Genomic DNA, 20,172 nt, shown 5'->3' on the forward strand with positions numbered 1-20,172 from the left:
TCTCAGCATCTGACATTTCTGCAAGAGACCTGGAAATTGTCTTCACTCCAGTCACCATGCAAAACTTTGAACATGTCTGCAGTCCCAAAATATCTTAAAGACAAAAGAGACAAACCCACTGGGTAACCACAAAACTGCTGATCAGTACTGGAATGGTTGGGAGGATGTACACTCGGTGAAGCACATGCCCTCTTGGTGAGAGTCATAGAATCGTAGAATGGTTTGGGTTGGAAGGGACTTTAAACATCATCTAGTTCCAACCCCCTGACATGGGCAGGGACACCTTCCACTAGACCAGCTCATCAGACCTCAACTTGAGCTGGACCATTCCCAGACTCTCGCTTTTTGGGGAGGAAGGATACAGACCTGGCTGCAGACTCCCTTCTGTCTGTGAGAAGCAGTGCTCCTTTTCCTCTGGGTGTGGCAGTCAGGAGAGGAACTTGGCTCTATAATCGATTTTATTCCATTTTATTACTCTCGGCTCTTCCAGAGTGTTACAAACTCTCAGGAGACCGTTTAAAACATCTGCTGATGCTTCACTTAGAAATCAAATTTCCCCTTCCTGGATACTTTGCTGGGTCCCACCCCCCTCCTGAGCTGCGAGAGCAAACTCCTGCTGAGCACAGCCTGGGAGCAATACGCTGAGGCCACCTCCACCTTCCTGATGTGTCCCCAAAGCAGTTTTAAGGGGGAAATTTTCCCAGCGTGTGCTCAGGTTTTACTGGTCAAGCTTTTTTCTTACAGCTTAACAAGATGCTTTATCAGCCCTTCTCCCCAGATGGTGATTGCAACAGGTAAAATCAGCATCTTGCTGTTAGATCTGCATCTGCAAAAGGTTTTCTTGAGGTGCGCTGTGACGGCACCTCTTCACCCTCCTGACTGACAGGGCTGTGTCAGATGGTGCCTGGGAGTGCGGGCACATTTGAGACAATGGAATGTTACTGGGAAAGAAGATATTTTCGACCAACATTTTTCTTGAATTGAAATTAAAAGCTGAAAAGATTTATTACAGTGGCATATTCATGCTGCTATATTTAAGGGGATGTCAGTGTCCTCGGCATAATCCTTCTTATGCACCCAGGATTAAAACTCAGCCATAACAAAGTGCTCCGAGCTGAAACTTGACCTCAAATATTTCCTGCTTGAAGCATTAATTTTATTTTATTAATATTAAATTAAAAATAAAACTAATTCAAGAGTTTTGTTGGTTTGGAAATGAGAACAAGGAGGAATTCTGCCCATGGATTTGTCCCTGCTGATTGCTAGCAAAGCCAAGAGACCCACATAGCGACAATGCTGCCAAGGCAGAAACATGTTCCTGCTTCTCTTGCTTTAAGCATGGAATATCAAATGGTGGACTGAAAAGGTACCTTTACCTATAAACTGGTGATGAAAGCGCAAATGAACACAAATTCCTGTTTCTGACCCTGCAGCATTCCCAGGACATTTGTGCACAGGAAAAGGGAGCCAGAAACAGCTGAACTTTAAAAGCCTTCGCCTTCTCCCTGGAGTGTGTGTTTGCTCTTGAACATGCTACAAATAATTAATAGGTTATATCTGTCAAAATGATAAATAAAATTACAACAAAGCTACTTTGCTTCTGCAGTAGAAACCAATCTCTATAAGGGAACTTGCATGTCTTTTTCAAGTATATTGTAATTACCAAAAATACCTACTTTCCTAAGTTCTCCTTGGTTGATGGCCAGCACTTTTACCCCATAAATTCAGCTTTAAAATATGAACTTGAGTAATAGTCCTAGAGAGATTTTGTGTGATTGTTTTCACCTTTCAGCCAGGAGTAGGACTTCAGATCAGCATCCAGCTGGCTATGGTGGATTGGCGGAGTGATATGGGACAGGGAAAGATCAATAAGCATGTGGAAGAGGGAGAAAACCAGGCAGGCTGTGGGATGCCACCTCAGACAGCAAGAAATAGCCAGGTTTCCATTTCAGAGAGGAAAAACATGGGTGTGGGTGATGCTAGGGAGGTCTCAGCAATGTAGCCCTTAAAGATGGTGATCCCGGCGCCATTAAAGGACAAAAGCTGTATGGGAGCTGTAGGGCTCCCAAATATGTATGTATATACATATTGATATTAATATTAATTAGGGGCTATTTATCAGCTTCACAGAGGAGCTACTAAACTCATTTCTCCATCTGCCCATTCCTGGTTATTCACACGTCCTGTGTTAGGATCTCAAGAAGCTGCTCCTGAAAAGGGTAGGAAACAGGCCAGCTTTTCCAGTAAGCATTTTCTTCTGATTAATACTTCAGTAGATTAATTAATGCTGATAACAACTGTTCATGCCAGGCTGTGGGAAACTGCTGAGCACTTACTGACTGCCATAAAGTCCCTTCCCAACCGCCACGTGACAAAGAGAGAACATCCAGCCACGGTGCGGTGCAGAAAGGCAGAGGAAGAGGGCGGTGGGAAGAGCAAAACATCCATCTGATGTTTCCTACATTGGCCATGCTCAAACCACAGCCTTCAGGGTCAGCTAGAAAGAAGACTCCTGGCTGAGTTGGCCCTAGGCACAGGGAGTAAGCCAGGCTTAATGCAGCCCTTTGGTCTGAGATAAGGATGAACTGAATCTTTGAAGCTGAGGTTGTGGAAGGAGGGAAAAAATTATAAACCTAGTGAGTGAGCTTAGTGCTGATCACAGCATTGGACATGGTTAGAGTCAAGGTATCCCTTTGATTACTTTTAATAGAAAACTCTCCCAAGAGTTGGCTTGGTCTAAGGAAGAGGAGGAGGGAGGACCATGAAGATGGGTAGTTGGCCCTGGAGCAATGTAACACCACCAGGAGACTGTCCTTTCTGATGTTATGACACTAAAAATCTAGGATTCAGGGAGACTATGGAGCATAAAGGTGTTATATATGCAACCTTTGTGTAATACATAGCCTGGAAATGTCAAATTAAATTTACCTGAACAATTTCCATTGGATTCCTTTGGGGATATACATGGTTATATGATCTTTCAGCTACATGTTCACATATCAGCTTTTTCCAAAGTATCCATGTGCACAAAGTACAGAGCTCCTTTAAAGAGCACCTATTTGATATTTTATTTCCAGAAAACTACTCAAACACTGCTCCAGAGGCAATGACTAATTTCCTTTCCGGCTTGTCTATGGCATTCATCAATTTAGCATTAATTTAGGAGAAGGGTGACATTATTGCCACTTCACAGAGGAAAGTGCTGAGTCACAAACAGAAAGTTCACCAAAATGTGCTAATCCGCAGCACCCAATTTTCAGTAATGCAGAACTGGGAATTTCATGCCCTGTTACGCTGCCTGGATGCAGCTGGGGGAGCTCAGCATCCCTCTAAGACCAGATTCCAAGCTCTCAACCCTAAGATGCAGCTTGCATCTACTAATGACTCCAGAAATACTAGCACCTCATGTAGGAACTCTGTGAGGAATGTAGGAGTGCGAATATTATCCAGGTCATTAGAAACAACTGCCTTAAATCCAGGACTACCTTTGTAGTTGTTTTTATTGGGAATTTACGGTTTGCCTTGAAATTTCCTGATGGGAATATGCCTATTGCCTTTCGAAGTTCCCATGAAAATCTGTCCAAATTTGGCTGTGTTAAATGCACTTGTGAAATTACCATTTGCACATACAAATGAACATGTGAATGGTACAAAATAGACCTCATTATATGTTCAAAACCCAGATACTACCAGTAGATACTGGCCCAGAGTCTTTGCAAGCCAATCAATATTAATAGAAGGTGGAGCTACCAGACTGCTTGCAATAGATTTTAAGAGATGCTGCTCTCTGAACATGTCCCTTATTTGGATGAGGTTCGTTATGTGCATTCTCTGGACAATCACTGCTCCAATAATCCACCTGCAAAGCAGGAACCATCCCAGACACTGTGGGGGTGCACAACTTTTCCTCCCACTCTCCCCACTCCTTGCCTTTGGGAAAGGCAGCAAGGCCTGCCCTTCAGCTGCCTTTCCAAATCACAGGTAAGAGATTGGAGCGAGGAGAAGACATCCTCACTCAGAGACCGAGCAAACAAGACCTTTCCTTTGCATGCCACAGCCCTAAATGTGTCAACACATGGTCAGCAGAATGTGTCAACACATGGTCAGGTCAGCAAAGGGGAATTCCACCTGGTTATGGCTACAGGGAGATAAAAGCAGCAATGCTGCTAAACAGAATCAGCTATTTATTTGTATGGCATTTAATTGCGCTGAATAAAGGTCAGTGTGTTCTCGCAGTCTTGCCATTTGTGTTGGGGAAAAGAGCAGCTGTGGCTCTTGTCCCCAGCTCCAAGATATCACACTCCCTTACTCTATAGTCAGGTATTCTCAACTACTTTTCAGGAACACATTCCATACAGAGACATTTCTTGCCAAGAACCCAAGAGGAATTTATATTTTAAACTCTCAACCACCATGACAACAAAGACAGAGATTAGATTGTGCCCAAATGCAGAAGGCAACGCAGCAACAGCATTTCTGCAAGAAAGCTAACCAGAAAAGCTTGGCTGATACATTTTTCCCTGTGTCACTGGGATTTTCCCATGTGCTGTCCAGCATTTCACAGACTGTCCTTGCCATATGATGCACGTTGTATGTCGCGCTTGCTCCTGTGTCCTATGTGTCTCACAGTGAGCTGCATCAGATCTACCCCATAATAATGTTTAAATAACCAGGAGTTCTTTGAGACTCACCAGGATCACCTTGCATATTCACATGCACACCAGCCTCAGGATGCATCAGTGTGTCGTGGGTAATGGGAGCCGTTACATCCCAGCAAAATGCAATAGTCTGTTCATTGCAGATGCAGGTACTGCCTGCTCTTCAGTCCTGGTGCAATTGTCAGGATGCAAAGGTCTGAGGGTGGAAACCCCCACATCCCACATTGCGGGATGTGGTGGAATTATACGGACCCAACACCTAGCACACACAAATTAAAACACAGACCTCCATGTGGGTATTCTCATTCAGGGAGATTTAACTGCAGTGAGCTAAGAACCTCTTAGCTTCACCTGCTCTAGCTTTACACCATTACCTGATAATCTTCTTGGTTATGCTCGACCCAACAAGCCCAAGGTTGGCACCAACCCTGTGTATCCTCTGCCTGCCCTCAGCTGTGTGCAGGGCTTTGCCTGAGCTCCTGCCTTCCCCCTGGGTCTGGGAGGCTCAGGCAGCACTGCAGAAGTAGCAATTCTTTCCTCAAAGAGCCTTTCCTGAATGCTTCCTTTGGGCTTTTTATAACCTGGTACTACATCAGCTATTCTCACCGAGCTGCCGTGTGGGGTAATGTGCACAGGCGAGCATTGTTACACGCAAACACAAATACTGGAGATGCTGACAGATGGAGGAATCACACTGTTTTGCAGGACGGAAGGGCAGAATAGGAGCAGGAATATCAGAATGAGTCTTGCCGTTTACATATAACAAGCTACAGCTATATTTGGCTACGCTGCTGCATTCACAACCTTCCCAATTGCCAGGCTTTCAAATACACACATTACCACCAGAAGTGCTCTTGCTTAAGTGCTCCCATCTCCAGGATTTCCTTTGAAGTATCTGACTGAAGTAATGTAAAGTGCATTTCAATTGGCAGTGAATGCAGGTTAAATGGTAACAGCACAACAGATCCAGTGTTTGTTCCCTGGGCTTTTTCTTTTACCAGTCTCTCTTTTTAGAGAGCCGGTTACTTACTGTAACACTGCATTTAGGCACCTTCTGTCTATTAAGCCTCTTTCCTGACCCTCTATACAACTGCTTCAGGATGCTGTGAGCTGTATCAGTACTGCATTAGTACACAAAAAAGTGAGTAAATGCACTGCTGAGCGCCCAGGCTGAGCAGTAAGCAGTGGGTAAAGTCAATTTAGAAATCTCTGCACTTGCATTTACCCTTGGCTACACCACTCAGCTGGCTGGAGACTGAGCCAATCGCTCTGGATCACTTTGGATTTGTGTGTCACTTCCCATACATGTTGATGGAGCACCAACTATTTAACCTTTAAATGGAGTACTTTTCTAATCCATTGGATTGGCTGAAGAACATGTATTATGCTAGCAAAATAGCCAAGTCTGCACTGAACAATGAAATAACCCCACCTGCCTGTGCCAGACACTCTCTCTGCCTTCGATCACTGAGCCAGGGCTGCAGCATCACTCTTTGAACAGCAACCAAAAAATGCAGAGTCGGGGAAGAGCTTAACCTGAGGCACCAGCATTATTCAAGAGGTACCTTACCCTGAACAGGATCTTGCTCATCAGAAAGAGGCGTGACCCACTGCAAAACCTGGGACTGAAGACTTAACCAGGCTAATTTTGTGTTGCAGAAAGGACTGATCTGGGTTATGGATGTGTTAATATATTATCCAGGTGTGTCAGGGGGAGAGGACATGGGTTAGCTGAAGAGGGACACACAGGTTATATCCTCCTTCCGCTTCTGTACTACAAAATCAGGCTGAGTAATTTCTAAAGGCAACAAGAGAAGGGATCACATCCTAAAACCACAGTTTAGCACAGACAGGCTAAAGCTTTCCCACCATCAAACCCTATTTGCGTCTGTGTGTATGTTTACGAAAGGGAGGGATCTGAATTTAACTGCTGCAGTTAACTCCGTGTGCTTCATACACATGAGCTCAAGAGGATTTTCTTTTTTTTCCTTCTTAAAGCTGTGAGACCTTTTTTCAGATTCATCTTTTAGGAGTGGAAAGGGAGGAAAAAAGGAACACTTTACTCAGGATTTGCTGAGCTGAAAACCTTACATGAGAGTATCTTCCAGATGTGGATGTTGGTAGCTTCTTATAGCTTCTCGTGGCTTCTTTGAACCTCCACCCATGATAGATGTTTAACATGCTGTAATGCATATTACTCTGTAATGACTTTGGTGGAGCCATTACAATGAGTTACACCAGTGACAGATTGATACTTAAGTCAGTATATGTTTGCATAATATCTGTCTACGTTCTCGCGTAGCCCCCCATTACCGGCGCACATCCAGCATAATGACAGCACGGAGAGCCATATGACTGGTGGGTTCAGCCCTATTCCCTGTCACATATTGCCATGGTACCCAGAGCTGAATCACTGAGTCTGTTTAAATAGGCGGACATTAATTTATAGAGTAAATCATTATGAAATGGAGGAAATAAGTGACTATCATCGGCGCTGATTTGATCTAATGGAGCCTCACCCTAAATTGCTAATATTCATCCTCCTGCCCTTTTTTCTTTTAACTGACAGAAACAAAAACAGAAGCCTTTGTTCAACCACTGCCAGGTACATGGTTTGGTGATTATGTACAAATTTACCTTACCTCTTCCTGCTGCTTCTCCGGCTCAGGAACAGGATCTCTTCCTTTTGGTTTCAGTAGAGGTTCAGTAACCTGAAAATTGAAAGAAGACAAATTTATTGCTCTCTGCTAAATTGCCCTTTCCCTTTCTTATCTGGAAGAAGGCAGCTTTTGGTTCACTCGAGTGGAAGTTGGCTGTCCATTTCCTGATGGCAGCGAAGAGCAGACTCCCATCTGGTTGATGCAGATGCCACTGTTTTGACTTTATCCAGGTGGTCACCCAGCAAACCCTGTTGTGCCTAATTATTTAAGAGGGTTGTGAAACACTAGGTGATTTTATATACCATATGTGCTAGAAAACATAAGCACGAAGATGCTGTGACTTAATGATGTGGCAACTTCAGCTCCGAATCTTCTGTGTTTTACGGCTTAAATCTGACCTTTCCCTTTACTGTAATGCACTTTGTAGCATTTAGCATGAAAGAAGAGCAAACAGAATTGGAGCTGGGGAGGTTATCGGCAATGGTTACGGAGCCATCCTCCATCCTCTATCAAGATAAACCACTTGACTCAATTTTAGAATATCCATTCTAGTGGGGAGAAGGAGGGAGGAGAGGGAGAGAGAGCTGCCCTTTAAATGGAATTTCAGGATTGGGAGTTCAGAGACTTCCTTCCTGGTGCTAAAGTAAACCACAGACCACCTTCTTAGAGCAAAACAACACGCCAGGTCTCCTGCTTTGATTTATTAATTTATTTATTTTGAACACGCATAGTTTGGTGCTCTGACTTCTCAAACAATGGGAAGGTACAAGGAGAGAAGGATAATAAATTGCATTCCCTCCTCTTTGCCATCACAGGAAACCTTGAGGGACTGTTCAGCAAGCTCGAGCTCTTATCTGCCTTTGGGCGATCTCATTATCAAACCTTCACTTTGCTCCCCAGCAGGAGAGATGGCCTGCAATGTATGATAACCTCTACTTACGAAACTCACACTCCAGAAATCTCTGATAATAGGCCAGCTAAAATGGAAAACCAAAGAGCAGGCAGTGGGTTTTCAGTCACCACTAAAGACCATACACACACGCACACAGAGGCAGGTACTGAGACACCCTTATGTTTATTTATATTTCTATACACCAGTTCAACTCCGATGGCACCTCCCAGAACCTAAACCATAAATCTAATATGACTAACATCTTCCAGCATACTTTGAATAATATTTTCACATAAGCCTATGCAATATATGAGCCTGTGTCCCAGCTCCAGAGAGGTCAGAGAAATCAGCGGGAATTATAACCTATCTAACCTGCTCAGGTGTTTTTATAAATCCCATTAAACACTTATTTAAAGACTGTTGAAAATGTGAGGTATAGGAACAAAAATTCCTGGGGGTTCAAAGAGAAAGAGGAGAGGAGGAATAAAGAGAATCAAGTTCCTAAAACACTTGGGCAGTTTCCTCATATTTATTTTCGATTACTTTCCTGTTGCTAACTCTCCTGTGAGCAGATTTTCCTACAATGGTTTAACTCTTTGCCTGCACCAGTGCCATTTGTGATGGCATCTGCCAATTCATCCTTCAGCCACCAAACCCTCCAGTTCTGAACCCTTCACGTCTCTGTCAGCAGCTGAGCAATAAATGGGTTTGCAGTACCCTCAGTACAATCTTTTGTGGGTCTGGGCTAGAGAAGAAGAGATTGAAGGCTTTCCACCAAAAAAGTCCTCTTAGCCACTCAGTCTTGTTTGCATCAAGATACCTCTAGCTCGTGATGGATCACAAGATCCACTTGTGAACCATGATTCCTTCCATTTCCTCCCCATTCCTCTCAGCATTGGATGACAACCTCCTTCTGCATAGCCAGATGCCACCTGCATGCTGGCTACGCTATGCAGTCATGAGTATCAGCTGGGTCACAGCAAGGGTGAAGAGGTCTTTCTGAGCATAGAAAGGTTTCCAGAAGGACTCCCTTGGGTGAACAGCCCCACTAATTTGTGCATTCCCACTTGCAGGGCTATGCTGCAACCAACTCCCAGCTCCACAAGCCCCCACCAAAAGTAGCTCTACTGTAGACAAGCTATGCTGTTCTTCCACAGACAGGGGATTAGGCCAGGCAAAACAGCTACTGCTCTGCAACCCTGGGCCAGCAGCATCCCCATCACATTGCCGTGCCAGAACTTCTTCATCACAACCTGAAAAAACATGGCAATCCAGGCTATTAACTTAATTCTTATCACCTTTTCTTGTACCACTGGGAGATGTTCTGGATCAGAAAGAAAATGGTGTGGAGCTGAAACACCTGGAAGCATTGGAAATCCTTCTCCTTTATTTTTGTTTCCATTCTCCCATCAGTAAAAAGGGTCAGCAGTGGCCAGTTGGTCTCCCTCACTAGTGCAGGTGGTGCAAAATGCATTTGCACTTGTAAATTCTCTGTAGGCATAACACGCTGCTGAAAATATGATAACACTTTTAATTATATTTTAATATATCAGATGGATTATATTTTTAATACCTTAAAAAATAATCAGCCTGAAAAATCCCAGCTAGTGAGGAAATAAATGCAGAGGACAAAAATATTAAGATATGAAAAGATTTTTCTTATTAAGGGCTAAATAGGTCTTGGTTTTAAACTCTAATTAAACAGGGACACATCATAGAATCCCAGACTGGTTTGGGTTGGAAGGGACCTTAAAACTCACCCAGTTCCAACCCCCTGCCACGGGCAGGGACACTTTCCACTAGAGCAGGTTGCTCCAAGCCCCTGTGTCCAACCTGGCCTTGAACACTGCCAGGGATTCCGTTATTAGAAAATAATCATAAAGACCCACAGGGAGGCACCTGGATGAGCATTTTCCCCATAGCTAAGATCCATTGCAGGAAATTATGGGGAACTCTCTCACTTTTACTCTTTTTTTCAGCAAGGACAACCTATCTCAATCAGGTCCATTCAGGTAACTAGGTGCTTCTATTGTTGTTAGATTCAAGGTTTTCTGTTCCAATGCTTATTAATTTAGAACCTTTCAGAAACACCACAATCCTTCTTAATAGCACATAGGGCAAAGTTTGGGTTTTCTTTAATGGAAAGCAGAATGACTCACTCACTGCTAAAATGGCCTGGGCTGAAGTCAGGGCTGTCTGGGCAGACCCTGCAAGACTCTGCATGAAAACAAAGATATTATTGACGAAGTTAAGCCTACTTCAAATGAACACTGGAAGCCTTTTCTTTAGAAATGGATGAGGATATAGGTGGAATTCAAAGCAGTCTCCTTTTAACAAAGGTGCTTCAGCTCATCTCATGTCTTAAGTTTCCAAAAGACAAAAACTGGACCCTAAAAACAACCTCGCAAGGCAGCACATCTCCTCTGCTCCCGCTATCCTCCACTTGGCATTTCATGCCAATACGTCAGTTGGATTCCAGGGAGCTGGAAGGAGATGGAGCTCATGCTCATTCTCCTCTCTCATGTTAAGGGCAGGTAATTATCTCTGCATTCCTGGAGGAATGTTACAATAAATATGGCTGTCATTTTTCATTACTGCATAGTGAACAAAGGGAACAAAGAGAACAAAAGAAAGTGTGGTTTTGCTAACCTGGGCTTGTATATATGCCAGACATAGGTAGAGGGAGAGAGTTTATTGCTATTCTTTACTGTGGATAAACCAGTCTGGGTGAATGGCTCAAAACTCACCAGTTTTTTAAACTAATTAAAAATCATTCACTGGGAAAATCCTTCCCTCTAACTCGCTGTCCCACCACCAGGGTTGTTGGCTTAAAATGGCAATTATTTGAAAGGCAAGAAATGCAATCATGTCTCCCTAACTTCTACCCTATGAAGCATAAATACTCTTTCTCTTTTTAGTGTTTTGGGGTACAATTTTTGTCCCATTTGACCTCCTCTCAGTGGTAGCTAGATTTCAGAATGTATCTTGATGGCCCTTGTCTTACCATGTAGGAAAATATGGCAAAGATATGGCAAAGGAATCCATGTAAATAAAAGTACTTAGAAAATGTGTGTGTGTTAGTTTCTTCCCTCTCTACTCATCTTTGACACTTCTGTTTCAATGCAGACAAGATAAAAACATTCAAAACCTCTAATCACTGAGAATATCTAATCCGAGGCACAGTCAGCTCAGAGACCATCTCTGTTGCTGTGTACTCTTTTGCATGGTTCCTAGGTGTTTTCAGTGACTAACTGAAGAGACACTTTGACTTGCCAAACTGTTATTAGAGGGAAAAAAAATTAGAAGGTTCCCAGTGTTCACACTGACTGCAAAATTATCTCCTGAGCTGCAGAAAGAACAGTTTGCTCTCCTCTGTCTGAATTGGAGCAGCAAATGGAAAATTATGGTGTAAGCAAAATTCCCCCTGGCAACTGTCTACGTATGAAACATCAAACTCTGGAAAGGATGGAAAACCGCGTAGGTCATGACAATTACTCATGTATGAAAGATCCTACAGCAGAGTTTTGCTTTTCCTTTTCTCTGGTAAGAGATCTCTGAAAGCTTTGCTGAGGTCTAGTAGTAACAAATTGACTTTTCTAACCAAAACGCTATACTCAGGCTTCCTTGTGGTTTACTACAGCTTTTGCAAATCCCCTCCTTCTGCTTCTCTTGAGGGGTACGGTTGTACTGTCACTTTGACTACCCCCTTCTCCACCCCAAGGCTCTGGTCTCTGCTGCACCCATGTTGGTTTGCTACCAAGATCCAACTCACAGAAACTTAGGCATCAGCTCTTTGCTAATGTATGCACTAGAGACACACTTTGAAATCCTTCTTCTCACAGCAGCTCTAAACCAGGAGCTCCACAAGGTCTTGAAGACTCAAGACTCCCCAGACAACTCCTGCCTTTAACTACCCGCCAGAAGTCCACAGCTGTCAAGCTGTTGCATGTTCCTCTGTTATTTCAGGCCCAATGTAGTGAGAACCAGTAACGTTTATTTCATAGAACCATAGAATACCAGGTTGAATGGACCTCAAGGATCATCTTATCCAACCTTTCTAGGCAAAACATGACCTAGACTACATGTCCCAGCATCCTGTCCAGCTGAATCTTCAAAGTGTCCAAAGTTGGGGAGTCCACCACTTCCCTGGGGAGACTACTCCAATGGCTGATTGTTCTTATTGTGAAAAACTGTTGTCTTGTGTCCAGCCAGAATTTCCCCAGGAGAAAATAAATGTGTAAATTTGTATATATAAAAAATATAAGCATATTTAAGTGTATACATGTATCAGAGCTACAGTGGCTCCACGTGGGTCCAGAGATGACTTGGAGGAAGCTCACCCACCCCAGAACATGCTGGTTTCCAGCAGTGTGGACAATCTGCTGGCATGGGGCAAGCTGGCTTCTCTCCCAGTACTGCACACAAAGGCTGTGCAGGCACACAAGCATCATGAGGCTGATGCTGATCTGCAAGAAGGCTTCATGGTGGACATTTCTGTGTATGCAAACATGCAGAAACATCCAAGCCAGGTCCTTAGCAGTTTCAGCTGTGATAGCACAAAACTCAGGATGTAACTGGGTTAGTTCCTGTACAGCTTCAAGGAGGGAGAGCATAAAAGTAAAGCAACTGCAAGCCCATCTCTGTCAGAAGCGCAGGAAGTGAGTAACTGGAAATTGGTGGGAAAAAAGAATCAAATAAAGAACACTGATGAAAAATGAGATATTTCTGATTTGTCACTCTTATCTGGTCTCAACCTGTTCACTCTAACAGGCACCTTCTTGTCAGGAGCCACAATGACATCAATTGAGTTGGAGTGCAAAGCATCAATGTTACTTGTGAGAACAATGTGGTTAGGGAAGGCTGCTCTGCTGGTAATATTAGAATGAAAACATTCAAATGCAAAGGCAGAGAGGCTAACAATCCACAATTCCATTTACACCGTGAATGCTGAACAGCACATTAAGCAAATCAGTTCAGATGGCTCGGAGTTGTTCTTGTTTAAAGAAGATCAGAAACAAGATTTCAAATCCTGTGCCACATCTAAACACTAGAGCTAAAGGACTAAAACGTTCACTATTGATATTCTTCTGTTTCTGCATTTAACAAAGCAACTGGTCTTTTGCGGTTGCCCTGTCATCTCAGGGAACTGCTGTGGTCCTTTACAGATGAAATATCAAATTTACCATGTGGTTACACCTCATGTAATGGGCTGGAATGCATTTTAGGGATGTTAAGGTAATTTTTTTCCCCAAATTTTCTTCTGTTATAAGATCATCCACAACGTAATACACAATGAAGCTTCCAGCAAGAGTTTGTCATTTGCCCCTCGGTTTCAGTCCCAGATTTCCAAAGGAATCTGAGTTTCCAAAGCTGCAAACAGCCACTCCAAGGATTTTTTAGGAGCTTTAAACAACTTTGATACCTAACCATGGTGGGTTATACTAATGCCAACTGTCCTGTTAGGATCTGGAGTTGTTCCCCAGCCTCTGACACTCTCCTTGAGCCCTTCAGCAGAGCAAAGAGTCTGTACAAACAAGGCAGGACCTGACCTTGGGGCAAAGTCTCAAAATATTCCTGGACTCTGTCTTAAACCCTGGTCTATACACTCCAGAGGTCTCCAAATACTGTAGTAGGGTGTATACATATATATATATACGTACAATACCACAGATAACTAGACAGGCTGAAGACATGAATGAGAACAAACTCTTACAGCAAGACCTAGATGAGATTGTCATTTCAAAGCTGAAAACATCTCTTTCTGAAGACTAGAGGAGATGGAAGGGAATGCCCAAAAGGGAGATGCAGAGGCAGTGGAGCTGGTGGCAGCGATGCCAGCCCTGGAGCTGGTATTGTTGCCGTGTCCCCACGGTGCTGTGTGCTCCCAGGTAGGGCTAATTAGCTCTTGTTGAGCACCACATTAGCACAGCAATGCAGACCTGGGGCCTTGTGGTGCTTTTCTTCATCTCCTGGCTTGCTTGGAGCTACATTGTGCCACTTACAAATGTTTTAAGATTCATTAACCTCCCTCTGCACTCCCCAGCTAGAGAGACAATATATCAGGATAGGAAACCTGCAGAAGCAGCGAGACAAGACAGGATGATAATTTCTCACCCATTCTCCTTTCCTCTGCTCTAACACACTCCAGATAATCACACCCGAAGCTAGATCAGACAGGGACAAAATTAACTGGAACTGGAACTCGGTCCTCACACATTTCTTGCTTGTATCTACACAAGGCACTGTGACCCTTCCCCATCTGTCACCTTGTCCGTATATCAGCCATACTAGCTTCACCACTCCACACAAGCCTATTCTGCTGTTAAGCTAAAAGGATATTGAAACACTCATGGTTATGTGTGCACCGTTCTCCAATGCTGTGCATGCAGGCCTGCATGTGCAAGAGGTTACACAGGCAGTTGCACACCCAGTTATCTGAGTCTTGTGTGCATTCCCATGCAGGGAAATTCAAGGTGTTTTCCTCATGTTTCTCTCTTGTTCCAAGACTCAGGAAATCAGTGCCTACAATTTTATCATCTCTGCAGTGCTGTTATCCAGCTGCTTATCATAGAACCACACAATGGTTTGGGTTGGAATGGACCTTAAAGCTCAACCAGTTCCAACCCCCTTCCATAGGTAGGGACACCTTCCACTAGAGCAGGTTGCTCCGAGCCCCTGCGTCCAACCTGGCCTTGAACATTGGCAGGGATGGGGCAGCCACAGCTTCTCTGGGCACCTTGTGCCAGAGCCTCACCACTGTACGGAAAATCTTCTTGGAAAATGAGCCTGGCAATTAATCCTATATTTGTCTTTATATTTTTCCATAAATGAAAAAAATAAGTTATTTTTTTGGAAAACTGATTTTCTTTGGTCAAAATACAACCTCCTCAATCTTTTGAAGGTTACTGGGATTTATACAGATCTATTATACCTTTCTGGACCTGAATTGATAGTGACTAGTTTGACACATACTACTTAGTTTACCTGGGTAGGGTATTACTTTCTTATCTAACTACATTAATTGATTCTACATCACTTAATAGCTCAATAGCTTATCAGGTTACTTCACTCACTAGACAAGCTAAATGTCTGGAGGCAATTAGAGTGTCATTCTCCATAATAACAAGTTTCTTTGAGAAGTTGCTGATGAGGTTCTTTATTACACAGATTATAAAACGTATCTTCATACTGTTATAAATATAGGTACAAATTGAAATTACTTACCAGGAGTCCCACTTCCCTAGCAACCAGGCAGATTTTAGGCTCATTTTAGGAATGGTTGTTTTCTCCCCTTCCTCCCTAACGCTCTCTCCTGCGTTTCTCGTGATCTGTGTCCAATTTTCTGTCACTCAGAGCTGATCTACGACCACAGAGAATCTGTCACTACGTCCCTTGCAGTTTGCCATTCTCAATGTTCAGTTCATTCCGAGGATGTTACCTCCGGGACACTGGGGCTCAACATCACAGTTTAATTATGGCTGCTCTTCTCCTTGGCTGCCACTTACATGATAAGTGCAAAGCCGGAGAAGAGCTCTTCCCTTTCACATTTCCATACACTGTCAGCCGTGCCATACAGGAAGTGACACACAAATTCCCAGTCTTGCCCCAGCAGAAGACCTGACTGACCTGTCTTCCACCCCATCCCTCCCTCTGTAGCTTAGCTACCTGGTTCATTTCTCACCTGTGTATCTGAAAAGCCACAAAACAGGTTTAATTCTGTGCAACACAGCACTGTCGGATGGAGAGCCCTCTCCAAATACACCCTGGCGCCCAACAGAAACCTGAACACAGTTTGCTTACTACTACATGCATTCAAACAGTAATAAATGCTTCTTTTTATGGATTAAATTAATAGCGTTTAAAAGTAAGTGGAAGATTATTAAATTCATTTGTTAAGCTGTCTACAAGGCTGAGTTGTATGTGGGAAAGAGCCAAAATCCAACACAACTGATTCTCACTTTTGTGCATTCCCCAAACCTATCTGCACACCTAAATCAATATTTTCTTATCCCAAATCGGGGTCCCACTTTTGAGCAGCAAGGAAAGTGAGTGGGGGGTGAAGTGGGGATGTAAGAGATGAGCTTTGGTGATTTTAGCACCATGCAAAAGGGACTGTCAAGTCTCTTGGTGATCATGCCCCAGGCCTCCAAGCCCTCTGCTCCTGCTGCCTGCTTCTCTCTGCCATCAAAGCCAACACTTTACCACTAAAATTCTCTTTGTGTTACTGGAGTGGTTTGGATGCCTTTTTGTGAATGCATTAGGAAGGCTCCTCTGATTGTCACAGAAGTGGCAATTCACTGCAATGCCTGTGGTGGCAAAGGAATGGTGACCCTGGGTCTCCTCCTCACTTGCAGCTTTCCAGTCATCTCTGGAGGAGTTTGAGGAGGTAACAAAAGACTCTCCTTTGTGGCATTGCTACAACTCCAGTGCTGCTGGGCCTGGGGTAGTTACAGTCACAAGCTGGATGGAAAACACTGCTAATACGTAAAAGAATCATTCTCTTTTTTAAAGCAGAGTTTTTAGGTAATCAAGATGCACAACTCCAATTTGCTGCAGGGGACAACGAATCGTCTCTGTTCTCACCCCCTGGCAAAGACGGGAACAGAAAACCACCCATCCCTGAAGATCCCAGAGCCATGCTCGAAGCTGACAGTGCTGCAGGCTTGGGTCCCAGGAGAAGCAGCCCTTAAGCACAAACAGACCCTGTACTCTTGGAGGTGGATGAAGGGGTCCTTGGCCCCATCAGGCTCTATTTACAGACCTGGCTGAAGTGCAGCAGCTCCAGAGTCCTGCCGTCAGGCAGTCCCCACCCAATGGCTGCAGTTCTTTGCTTGGGTGCACTGAATAATACTGAAAAAATACTCAGAATGTTTTGATGAGAAGCACCAACATTGCTACTGCAGCCTCTCCAGCCCAGACTGCAAAACCAGTCAGCCTGGGAACGGGGCAGAAGCCTGATTGTAAATGGCAAAGGAAAATCCTTTACTGCGTTTTTTCTTTTACCCATTCTAAATCTTGCTGCAATTTCTTTTCTCAGCATCTCCTGTGGCCAGGCAGATGCTTGAAGCTGTCCTTAACTGTGCTCTTCTGTTTCCTTAGGAAGGTTTGCGAAAGATGGAAAGACTGGTGGAAGTAAGGCAAAAGGTGCATAAGTATTGATGGGATCTTGGTTTAAAGAAGGAGAAACCCTGTCTCACTCCACAGAGGAAGAAATGTTGATCTTGTCTGGGTTCCTGATGAACGTCCAAGGGAGCTGTGGCTTTTCCATCTCATGGAGGCTTTGCATGTGAGGAAAACCAGGAGCCCTTGACCCCTGGGACGGGACAGAAGAGGAAGGCAATGTCAGGTCCCATCCTGAATACTCAACTTCTGCACTGACATAAGCATCTCCATCTTGATGCACATCACAGCTCCCATATCTCCCTTCAAAAAGCAGTTCCTCTAGGCTCACAGTTTGGCTGAGGAAATGGTGTGTTTTGCTCTCAAGTCCCTGATTCTCATCAAACACCCTCCTGTCCTAGAAAATAAAGACACAGCATCATTATCAGACGCTGTCCTAAGATTTGCCCTGCAGCTTTCCATGCCCAGGAAGCACCAGAGCTCTGAGCCTGCAGGAAGTTGCCTGCAAGACACAAAAGCAGCCTCCAAACTGCAGAACTGCAATCACAGCAATCCTGTGTGAGCTGTACACCTCAGCCCAGTGCGTTTGCTCCCTGTGCCTCCTATCTTTGGCATTTAAGATGTTCGGAGGACAAACAAAACCCTCGCTGTTTGCCTTTAAATAATAGGCAAAGACCCATGTCTTGTTGCTATTCACCAGCAAGAGATGTCTGCTACCTCCGAACAATTAGTTTAAAATATTTATCAGAAATAAATGTTGGGGGGTTTTTGTCCAAGTTTTTGAAGTTATGAGGCCTCAGATGGGATTAATGGAAATTTTAATTAAGATATGGAAATCAGCTGCTTTCTCCCTGTCTCTCTGAGGCTGCAGGGAGTTAACATTATCCTCAACAGCATGTCTCAACCTGCTGGGGGAACCATTTGCAAGATGACTTTGTTTTTAAGTTCACCTTAGACAGGAGGTTTAGCTGGGAATTTGATGTAAACCCCAAGTCCATATCTGCAAATAGAGTATCACCACTGAACCCCCTGCTCTCCTGCACCAAGGGGGCAGTCAGAAGCACATTTTCCCAACGCAGGGAAAAGCTTTTCTGAAGGAAAGAAAGGGATTTAAATCCTTTTATGTGTTTTCTGACATGCACCCTGGCTATCTAGCTGATTAGTGTGGCTCCATTTATAAGGAGAAGATGAACAGAAAAAGAATTGAAGGGACAGCAGCTGAGGAGAGGAGCCCAGTGACCACCACGGGCTGCAGGCAGCCAGGCCATCAGGAGAGCATCCCTGGAGCAGCAGGGGCTCTGTTTGGCACATCTCCAGTCTCATGCTGGTTCAGACAGGACCCTGAGCAGGCTGATGCTAAAGCAGAAATGAAGCACTGATGATTTAAGGTCTGATCAGCAATGCAGAGCTCTCCTGGTTTCATTTAGCCATCACAGTGTGAATGTCCAACACCAGCAGTGAGTTCCTCCCTCTTGAAACACTGCTGTTACTCTTAGGAAAACATTTATTTTATGGATGTTTGCCCTCTGTACACCACAGCATCGCTAATGGTGTGAACGGAGATCTTATTTGAAGGTAAAGGATTTTACTTCAAGCCTTGGAGCAACTTTGCCATCTAGTTTCTGAAGATTTCATTATAAATCAGGAACTCACGTATGCTCAAGAGCTGATTTTTGGCACAGAAGCAGAAATTGTGTCTTACATGGAGAAAGTGTCTCAAAATATTGAGGAAAGATGTCTGCAGGAACTGTCTGGAAGCTTTTCTGTTTTCTCTTCCTCTTCTCTCCCTTTAATCTGTATAGATAAATCTCACTTTTCCTGGTCTAAAGATGAAGGAAAATGAAGAACGTAGGCACCTTGTTTTTCAAAGAGAACTATATATTTGGATGCTTGACTTCAGAAAATGATGGCCTGGCTTCCAGATGCGCTAAACATCTGTATTTCTTCCTGAGCTTGACAAGAGAAGAAGTTTTAAGAGAAAAAGATAAAAGTATTTCAAATTATTCACACTATTTTGCACCCTGTGGGATCATACTTCAATTCCTACTGCTATGAAAAAAGTTGTTTTATTTATAGGAGACAAATCTCATTCTCAAACCTGTTACACCAATGGAAGCACTTCTGAATGCATTGCGAATAACTTATTTTATGTGAGGATCACAAAATAACTTACAAGCATTAATTAATCAAGTACTGAGACCTAAGCAGGAGCTATCTAGGCATTTCTATACCAAATCCATCTTACAGACAAGGGGGTCCTAAAATGCATGAAATGACTTGTCCAGGGTCACAGACAAGTTCACGACAATGCTAAAACTGAAATTCAGGAGTTCTTTTTGTCTTTCTTTAAAAGCAGAGTCTGTCCTTTAGCATAAGGAACAAAGGGACAAGGAAAAAAGTAAAAGGAATAGATGTATTAAGAATGCCCAGATGTTCTTGACACAGAGGGCATAGGTCAAATCTGACATCCTATTTCAAAATCTAGAGAAAATTACCTTTCCAATGACATGTGGCATGACCTTCAACTCCTAATAGTCTAGGAGCAGTCCATTTCTGAACCTTTGGATCATGTATTTTACATTCAGGATCTCTAAATCATCTCATCATTTACTTACTTCTCTCTGATAATGAACACTATTTTTCTGCTGTATCTCTCTTTTTGTGTGTGTGTGTGTGGGCTGCATCCTGCTACGCACTTTTCAAAAGCACATGAGAAATCTCAAAGCACAAAACCGACACTTAATGCAAGACTCAGGTATAGCTGCTGATTGCTGCTTGCTTGGATGTGTTGTACAGAGCAGGCAGGCAGAGCGCAGAAGGCTGGAAGGCATTAAGCAGAGAT

The 20,172-nt window shown here is 43.7% G+C and overlaps 1 protein-coding gene across 2 annotated transcripts in view; it reads right to left on the reverse strand.

Annotated features, from left to right (window-relative positions):
* Positions 1–20,172, reverse strand: part of YTHDF1 (YTH N6-methyladenosine RNA binding protein 1) — a 205,458-nt gene that overhangs the window by 34,529 nt on the left and 150,757 nt on the right. For both annotated transcript variants that reach the window (XR_003994047.1, XR_003994049.1), the window contains exon 5: positions 7,301–7,369. The gene's annotated coding sequence lies outside the window, so the exon portion shown is untranslated. The remainder of the gene's footprint in view (positions 1–7,300; positions 7,370–20,172) is intronic.

The sequence above is a fragment of the Strigops habroptila genome, chromosome 13, assembly GCF_004027225.2.
Source record: "Strigops habroptila isolate Jane chromosome 13, bStrHab1.2.pri, whole genome shotgun sequence".
In the NCBI taxonomy this organism is placed as follows: Eukaryota; Metazoa; Chordata; class Aves; order Psittaciformes; family Psittacidae; genus Strigops; species Strigops habroptila.